A 9,684-nucleotide genomic window follows, 5' to 3' on the forward strand; every position below is an offset into this window, starting at 1 on the left:
CGTCATCCAACTTCGTTTGTAACGACGTATCTTAAATACAGCTGCAACAGATAGCTCCGCATTGAAGATCCATCGATAACTAATTTCAGTGATGTTCCAGGCCAACAACCTGACAACTTCCGGTATTTGTAGCTATCAATCAACATTGACCACCACTCACAGGCAGCCCCTGCTCTCCGACGTTAGCCACCCTTTGTAGTAAAGTTGTATTTAAATATGGTCATAATACTTAATGACATATTGAAGATCCAGCGATAACTTCTTAAGAGTTTTTTCATACACTTCAAAATTTTGTGTATGTTATATACGAACAAGTGTTGTAACTGATGTAAATTTGTGACCCTACTCTCCAATTTGTGAGAAAAGGGTATCTCTTCATAATTATACACCTATAGCAGATTACTTTAAATGAGACAACACCATGCGGTTATTTCCCATTCCAAATTTATCCACGTGAAAAATGCTGGCGTCCTTTTCTATTAAAATTTAATTTTCTATGTGTTAGATTTTCTTATAACGCTATGACCCGTGCAATAATAATATAAAAATAATAATTAATATTAAAATAGATTTTAATTCTACTTTATTTAGATTAATATTATAAGATTTTGAAATTAAAATTTTAAAACATAAGATGGTAAAAAATTAATTATCTTAATAAGCATTATTCGAGTATAAAGGTTAATACCGAGCTTTAATCAAGTACCACAACAAGCTCTTTAATGAGCTTTAAATAATTTTATTTACAATCATAAATGAATCGAGTAATAATATTTTTAAACATGTTCATTTAATAATTGAGTATTTAAAATAATATCGAGGCTTCACAAACGAGTTCTTATCGAGTCGAGCTACAAATAATTTGTCAAAGGCTTAGTTCATTTACAGCCCTAATACTTAGCTGGTGATCTCTTACAGGTCCATATGGCTATATATATATACAGTCCCCAAGTGATATGTATGTGAATCAACATTTAAATATGTACGGTCCATATATATCTTTATATATAAATATAAATATATATATATATATATTAAAAAAATGTATCAAAAAGTCCTAACTTGGCTCATTGGAAGGATAGCTTTTCCCAAGGCGCAACAATAAACTAATGAGTGAATGAAGTCATTGTCACGACCCGATCCGGAACTTGAAACTAGTGGAGGAACTAAATTTTATATACTCATCTACAATTTAACAAATGAAAAAGCCACTAATCAAAATTTAATTAAAACAATATATTTAAAATTATCTCGTTACTGGTGTAATATTTTCTCTTTTAACAAGCATCATTAATCGTTTAATCACTTAATTAACCTGAAATGTTAGTTTAAAAATAACAATGAATTAAATAAGACAATTAATACTTATACTCCTTAGCTACAGTAATACAATGAAAAAGAAAAAAACAATACACATGTTAGTTAAACATTTTAATAAATCAATATTAATATTTAATGTTATTCAAACAGTCATACTATATCAAAAATATAGCAATACCAATTCATATCTATACAATTATTACAGGAGCACTCTAAAAGTTTGTATCAATTATACGTGAACGGTTACATTAGTATTCCCCCGCTAATATCAAAGGGTAACTTTATCAAAGTCAATCATGATCATATAATCATCCTATAAAAATATCATTTTCAAAAAAAGAAAATATTCATTTCTCATTTTCATAGAGTCGAATCATTCAATAATGATGTTCACACATATCATTCCTACATTATGAACAAAAAATTCACTGAAAATCAAAATTTTGAGTTTGCAATAATTTCAATATTAGTAATGATTATATTGGTGAATACATTTGGCCTAAAATAAACAAAATAATACCATATAATAAGAACATGAATACTCACCTTGATGACGATTAATTTTGAGCTTGAATGTCTCGACTTTTCTAAAATTGGAAGCCTAAGCATGTTTACTCGGGTTACAAAAATTTTAATTAGCTATTAAACTTAAATAATTTAAGTATCATGTTTCCTTTATTTTACTTTATAAAAAATCCTAATTAAATTCATTAAAACTATTCCTTACCGAAGTTTGTAATGTCATTTTCCTTCTCCAGTTCACACACTTCACCTCCTTTCCCTCCAAACAAACTTTATATATTTTTAGTTTTAATTCAATAAAATTTTCTATTAATATAATTTACACTCTCAAAACACACACATTATATATATATATATATATATATATTATTGTGTGTGACTGTATATATATAACTTATATTTATATAAGTTCTATTAAATAACTTCAATATTAAAATCTTACCCTTTTTTTCTTTTAGTCGAGCTCTACCCGCAACCACGCAAGACTTCTTCCCTCATCGAGATCAGGATCACACGAATGCATGAATGTCGTTGCGCCTTCTTCCTCCCTTTCCTCTCCTTCAACTCAGTCGATCGAGATCGAGCGATTTCTGCGCAGTGAAGATGATGTCTTGTGCCACAGTTCAGGTTGGCCAGCCTCTTCTTCCTTTGGTTTCTTTCTCTATGTTCGACTCATCATCTACCTTTTCACTGAATGCATGCTCTCGACGACATCACGAGAGCATTTTTTTCCTTGATCGGTCAGGCATCAGTTGTGTTAACGTGATTATAGGAATCCATGACATTAATAGCCTTGATATGTCATTAATAGCTTTGATTCCTATAATCACATTAACATGCTTTGCAAGTTATCGATGTAAACAATTAAATGACTCAAACTTTATAGAACCTAACAAGCCACGAAATTAAAGGCTGAATTTTGCTAGTTGAGGCATGAACAAGGCGAAGATAAGCTGCTCAACGCTACAGTAAGTTGCTTGCAACTTTTATAGAGCGAAATTTACCTGCTTGGCTTCCGACCCTTTCGCTTCACATCCCCCTCTTTGGCTTTCAAATTGTTCGATTCCTTTCCCTCATTTAAGTGCCCGACTCCTCACTTCTCCTTCAATTTCTAGTTTCCTTTCCCTTGATTAATTGAAATGGGACTTCACAGACATGAAAATATACATAGCATAAAACATGATTTAAGACATTTAGTAGGTCTAAACATTAGCTTGAATCAAACAAAAGTTCAAAAATAAGAATAAAAATTTGGCAACCTGGAGTTTATAACATAAATTCTAGGTGCTTTTATTGTTATGGCAAAAGAGTAATGTAATACTCTCCAACAAAAAACATTTTTAACAATTCAAATCGCATCATTGTTTTAGCACAGTAAGTTTGAAGTCTTTGACAATCAGCATCTCATGTTAAAAGCTAGAATGAACTTTTCGCAATAACTCTTTAGGGTTCTTGCTTGGTTTTTCAAAAAGCTTGCTAGTTTTTTTAATGGCTTCTATGCAATTGCAAAATATGCTACAAGTAACTTTTTTAAACTCGACAATGTTTGTTAAGAAGTGATTCTTTAAAGGTGAAAAAAAATAAGCAGCATTTCAAAGCATCACTTCTAATTGAGATAATAGCCGACTCAAAATAAGCTATGTGATCAGCAGGATCAATGTTTCCTTCATAAGAACTTTATTGAAGGCTTCTCCTCGATGAAGTTAACTTATTTGAACAAATTGGCTGAATAAGCACATAACCAGTCTGTTTCGGTCGAGTAAGCCTAATAAAGTCCTGAACCGAGATGGCTATGGTATTTTCTCTAAGAGCCTAATAAGTTCACCGCAAGCCCGTCAAGTATGCTAGTCTGTTATCCGTAGCATTTTTTATCAAGCTGCCTTGAACCTAATCGATTTTGCTCGAAACAAGGTGTGCGATCTTTCGATATACTAAGCTAACAAAAACAGGGCTAAATTTATTAAGCCAAAGCTTAAGAATATTGAACTCAAACTCAAAAAAAAAAGAATATTGTTAACTCAGAGTATCGAATGATAATGCAGACATAGACATCACTGGACAGAGCAAAATACACCATTCAGCATTCCTGAACAATATAACTCAGGAACCAACTTATCATTACAGTATGGTACTATAACCAAAGATCTCATGGCAAAAGCCTCAAAATCAGCCAACAGCCATCAGGCAAAAGTCCACAATAACAATTAAAAAAAGAAAACACATAACACGGAATGAGCTCAAGGATGAAGAGCAAACTAACAGGCTCAAACTCAAAAAAGAATAATCAGAAAATAAACTCTCATGAAAATGAACACCAAGCAACTTTGAGGATTAAATCGCTGAATTCGAAGATCATGATCTATGTAAGAAACTTATATCGCAAATATTATAGTTATTATATCCTGTTTGTCTGCAACTCAGCAAACTTCAAAACTAATGAAAAGGAATCAGCCACAAAGCTAAGATAACCAAGTAATCACATATAGAATTATGATTAGCTATAATCTAAAGGTATTCTAATACGTCTGGAAAAAAAAACATACACCACTTATTAACACTTGAAACTGTACAAAAAGGCTCAAAGATTACTACTGCCAACTCATAAAAAAAAAAGGAAAAGGAAACACAACAACAGAAGATGACCAAAATTAAGGAAAACAATCCCAATTATTCCTAGTAAAATAAAAACATACGCAATTTATCAGCCTTCATGGTCTCAATTGAGAAGGGTTATTGGAACCTACGAATTCCATGGAAGTATCAAAATAAGCATCAAAGTTGACTAACCAATCCGCACAAGGATGCCTTCTCTAAAATAATCTGAAGGATGAAATATTGCAAAGAATCAAGATATAAAGAAAATTGTCCTCATAAAAAAAGACCACATTCCCATGCTTTCAATTCTTAATCAGATTTAGAACTAAAGCATCCATGTTAATCCAAATAATATTAAAAATAACAGCAAAAAAGATTATAATACCAAGTTGAGAGCCATAATTTCATCAAAGAGAGCAGAATCAGTGAAGAAGGCAGCAAATACAAAGATAAAATTGCCCTGAAAATCCTAGAAAATGTCGCCATCTACCACATTATTGCAACAATACCATCAATATTAATCTCAATTATGCCGAGAGCAGGTTTTCGCCAATAAATAATGAAATCCTTGAAAGAATGTTAATTCTCAAGGATTCGCAGCCAATACAAGAAACAGCATTAACAGCCCTAAAAGAAGAGAAATTATTGATTTGATAAATCTGAACATGCAATCTATTTATGCCCCTGACATAATCCATCTTAGAACTAGGATACTTTCTCTCATTTCGTTCCAATCATAAATAAGAATAGGTATATGACCTTTAAAAGTACCACCTGAAGATGAAATTGATGGCTATGAAGCTCAAATACAGAAGAATTTGAAAAACAAAAGAAATTTGATTAAATATGTTACAGAACCATAACCAAACTTTCAAAGTAATGATGACATCAATGCATACATGGTTTACTGTCTCAATGAGGCGGCAACGAGGACAAATATCAGGCACTCAAAATTCCATTTTTACTAAAAAAAAAAATCCACTAGAATGATCGTTTAAGCAATCTACAGCAACATAGAATATGATAACAGAATATTTTTACCCCATATAAATTTAAACACAGGATTTGTTAAACATGTCTTCATTTTCCCAACTTCCTTGGTAACAATGCCTCCTGAAAGAGACTTATTCAACAGGAAAAAACCTTCTCAAGAAAAAACAAATGAAATATTCTTAATAACATCAAGAAAAATAAAATAATATCAAGTAGTTTACCAAAATGGAATACTGCAATCTCCAAAAAAATATAGAATCTAATACCAGAAGATTTTTACACAAAGTAAATTTAAACACAGAATTAGCTTAACAAAGCCTCCTGAGGTAGATTTAATAAACAAAATGCAGTCTTCATGGAAAAAATCAAGTGAAATGTTACTAATAACACCAACTATGAAAAGTGAAATAATATCCAGAATTTGCTCATTAATTATATTGCCAAAAGTAACAAGGTCCACCCAACCCCCATTGGATGAATTTCTCAGCTTCACACTTAATACCATAATAATGCTATCAAAATTAAGAACCCCCATTTTTATAATAACAAGAAAAAGAATATTTACGCAAAGGTATTTGGGGTATATAAACTCAACCCATCAATTATCTTTTATTGAAAACCCACCAGTTTAATAGAAAAAGTTTTATTAAGGAGCTTGATGAATATTTTTTTCCATGAGAGGCAAAACCCCAAAAGGAACTTATTAAATGATCTTTCAATCCTACTACAAACAAATGAAGCAGGTTGAAATGTTTACAGTAAAATAATTTGAATTGTCAAAGCAAAGTACAAATAAAGTTATTGTTATCTCCAAATGACAGCATTTTAAATTTTCCCAAGCTAGAAGTTTGTTTTGGACAAAAGCAATTAACAAATTAAAATAAAAAGAATCTCTTGTTACCTATAAAAAGCAGAACCAATACCTTATAAGAAGAGATTAATAATGAAAACCCAAACCTAGAGAAATGAAATTAATATGCCTACTGGAAGACCTGTATTTTGAAGTTAAGAAACAACTCTTGCTTAAATAAATAATAAGAACACTCTTTTTCTCAAAAGAAAAAAACTTAAGCAATTCAATCATAGCTAGAGTAACATTAGTGAAAATTATAAAATCATTAGCAAAAGATAAATGAGAAATAAGAACACTTTTAAGTCTTCTATAATTCCAATGGGAATAGCCCTTCAATAAATTGATATGACCTCTACAAAGTCATTTAAGAGTTCACTGATCACCAATTATGACACACCAAACGATTTGAAAATAATCATAAAAGAACCATAGAATTACCAAACATTTTCCACACAACTTTTAATTAATTGATGAAAGAATGTTTAAGCCAAAGCAATGTAATATATTATACAAGGAATTCCAATCTAAACAATCATGAGATTTTGAAATATTCAATTTTAGAATAATATTATGTCCATTAGTTCTAAGATAAAGATCATCTTCAAGTGCTAAGTCGATAATATATAATCAAAAATATCACATTATTTCACTAAACCAAATTATTTCTTCGATGAGTTTAGAAAACAAGGCGCCATGTCTGAAAGTTAAAATTTTAAATTATTATATTAAAAACAATACAAACTAATCTGACAAAAATCCTACAATTCAGAGTAACTATCTTAAGGATAGAGGCTATGGACGTACGACAAAAAAAATTAAATAATTTATGTATAAAACTAACCTTAAAAATTTTTATTGCATTTTCATCATCCTTCTTAATCACTTGACAACACTTTTGAAAAAATAAAATAGAAAAACCATCGAAACCCGCCAGCATGCTCATCAATTGCCAGAAAAAAATTAAAACTTTCTTCTGCAGAAGGAGAAGCAGATAGAATTCATTACCGATGTCAGAGATAATAAACAAGAATCTCAATCTGAATTTCTGATGAGATTACTAATAAAATTATCGAAAAAAAAAACTGATTATCAATAGCAAAATTAACAATAGGAGCATCCTCTTTTATCCATTCATCATAAGAAATTTTAAGTTTATGAAAATGTTACAAGTTTTCTTTTCATCAACAAATAGCAAAAAATTTAATATTGCAGGATTCCAATAAATTTACTCCACACATTGCAGTTTAAGTAACATGTCTACGGCTTCATTGAGAATAGAAGAGTTAGTAATAATATTATTTTTTTCTTTTTAGCTTCCAAAATTTTGCTATAACAGCCACCACCAACTGCATAAAGGAAAAAGCATTCAACCACGTATTTTGAAACTGGAATGTACCCATACAAGGGAAACACAGTTTTTTAATTTTAAATAGCAGAGGAGAATGGTCTGAAGCAATCATAATACTAAGATATGTCAAACACCTGAATAAGGAATATCTCATTCCACATAAAACCGATAAGATTTCCATGCAAACGTTACCAAAGATCTCTTTTAAGACAAAGCATGCATGGTACTCAAAAAATTAAAATCCATAAAACCACAATATAGCATAATATTAGAGAATTCTTTCACATCATTGCAATTAGGAGAAGCTCCTTCCAATCATTCACTAGGAGATAAAAGTCATTAAAATCTCAACCCACCATCCAAGGGCCACTAATAGTGGTAGCAACTTCAAGCATATTTTATCATAATAAACCCCTAGACTTCTTCAATATTCGCTTTTTACCAATCGATTGTAATACCCTATTAAACCTTGTAATACCCTATTAAACATATGTTATGAATGTACAAACTAGCCAACAGTCGAAGAAGTCGCAATTTTTCATGTAAAACATTGTAATTGTCTAGGGGTTTCTCTAGTAAAATAGTGTTTTGTCTAGGGGTTTATGTAATTGTCTAGGGGTTTATGTAATTGTCTAGGGGTTCATGTAAAACAGGGTTTTGTCTAGGGGTTTATATGTAAAACATTGTAATACCCTATTAAACCTATGTTATGAATGTACAAACTAGCTTTTGAGAGCAATTTTTCAATTTAGTACTAGAGCCCTAGTCGCCTGCTACTCGATCAATTAGTCGAGAACGAGGTAGAGACCCAAAACTCCCATTTTTCTCTTCCTTCGGCATTGTCCTCACGAAGCAACATCAAACTGCTCGATCTAGTCGGGATTGGTGTACAGATACCTGGATCGGCGTAAAGAGACCCAAAACTCCCAGTTTTTTTGGTATCCGGTCGGGATCGACGTACAGATACCCGGATCGGCATAAAAAGACTCGAAACTCTCAGCTTTCCGCTTCTATCCTTCGAAGAAGTCGCGTTTAGAGCTAATAGAGGAGGCTTCAGCTTCATATACAAGGAAGCGGGAGCCGTTTTGGTGGTCTTCAATGGGCATGTAGGATTGGAACTTCTAATGACAGGAGATGGAGATAGTGCACGAGATAAAGGATTGGAACTTTTGGTGAAGATAGATCCTAACATTCTAAAGGTCTTGGTCGGGCTCATATAGAGAGCTAGCATCTCGACGGAAGCCGCTACCTCATGTTGACCTCAATTTTCGTGAGATCTAGTATTCCTCGTAGGAGTTAGGATCTAGCCTTAGGGGTCTTCCTGCGACTATCTTAGAGCCTTAGAAGTGGTGCCCGCCTCGTTTTAGTTCGACATATTTCCGTCCTCTTTTGGAGGTTTCGCGTGTGTGGTATCGACTTCTAGCACTTAGAAGGATGAAACCGACATGAGGAAGCCCAAAATGGATTCCTATAGGACCTTTCCGAGCCTTAGGTTGGCCTTCTGCCACAATTCGCACTCCCGCGCGCACAAGCTTCGCAATTTGGAGAGTCAATATGTCTGATCGCCGCAATTCGCATTGCCTGCATTGTTGCCTATTGAATGCTCAATTAAACCTTTTGGGACGATCGATCGCGGGTCGAAATTTTGTGAAATTTGAATTTCGACGCGTTTTGACCCGATTGTCGACGACGTCTTCCGAGCGACCCCGGATGACGAAACGGACTGCGCCAACGCGTCCGGAACGTCGATTTTGCTCGGAGAGGACACCCATTTTGTCGCGTCGTTGCGCGCGAATAAATCGTTTTAATTAATATCTATATGTATATATATATTTAATATATATATTTATATATATATTAGTTAACGTTTTTTTTTCTTTCCTCTTTAATCCCTAGCCGTCTCCCCTGCGCTCGAGCTCTGTCTCCCGCAGCTCTCCCGTTCGCGCGTCTGGCCCTTTCCCTTTCTCGGTCTCGAGCCGTGCGAGCTCTTCCTCCTCCACGCGAGGGAAGCGTTGACCTCGTTCGTCCTTCCCTGTTCTTCTTCTGCCCGCGG

General features: G+C 33.1%; 1 protein-coding gene across 2 annotated transcripts in view; it reads right to left on the minus strand.

Annotated features, from left to right (window-relative positions):
* Positions 1 to 2,853: 2,853 nt before the first annotated feature.
* LOC110027599 (uncharacterized protein C6G9.01c-like) overlaps positions 2,854 to 9,684 on the minus strand; it is a 23,023-nt gene continuing 16,192 nt past the window's right edge. The window contains exon 2 of one of the 2 annotated variants that reach the window (XM_020729095.1): positions 2,854 to 2,987. The gene's annotated coding sequence lies outside the window, so the exon portion shown is untranslated. The remainder of the gene's footprint in view (positions 2,988 to 9,684) is intronic. The other variant, XM_020729096.1, reaches the window with a different exon arrangement.

This window comes from Phalaenopsis equestris, unplaced genomic scaffold (assembly GCF_001263595.1).
Source record: "Phalaenopsis equestris unplaced genomic scaffold, ASM126359v1 Scaffold000428, whole genome shotgun sequence".
NCBI lineage: Eukaryota > Viridiplantae > Streptophyta > Magnoliopsida > Asparagales > Orchidaceae > Phalaenopsis > Phalaenopsis equestris.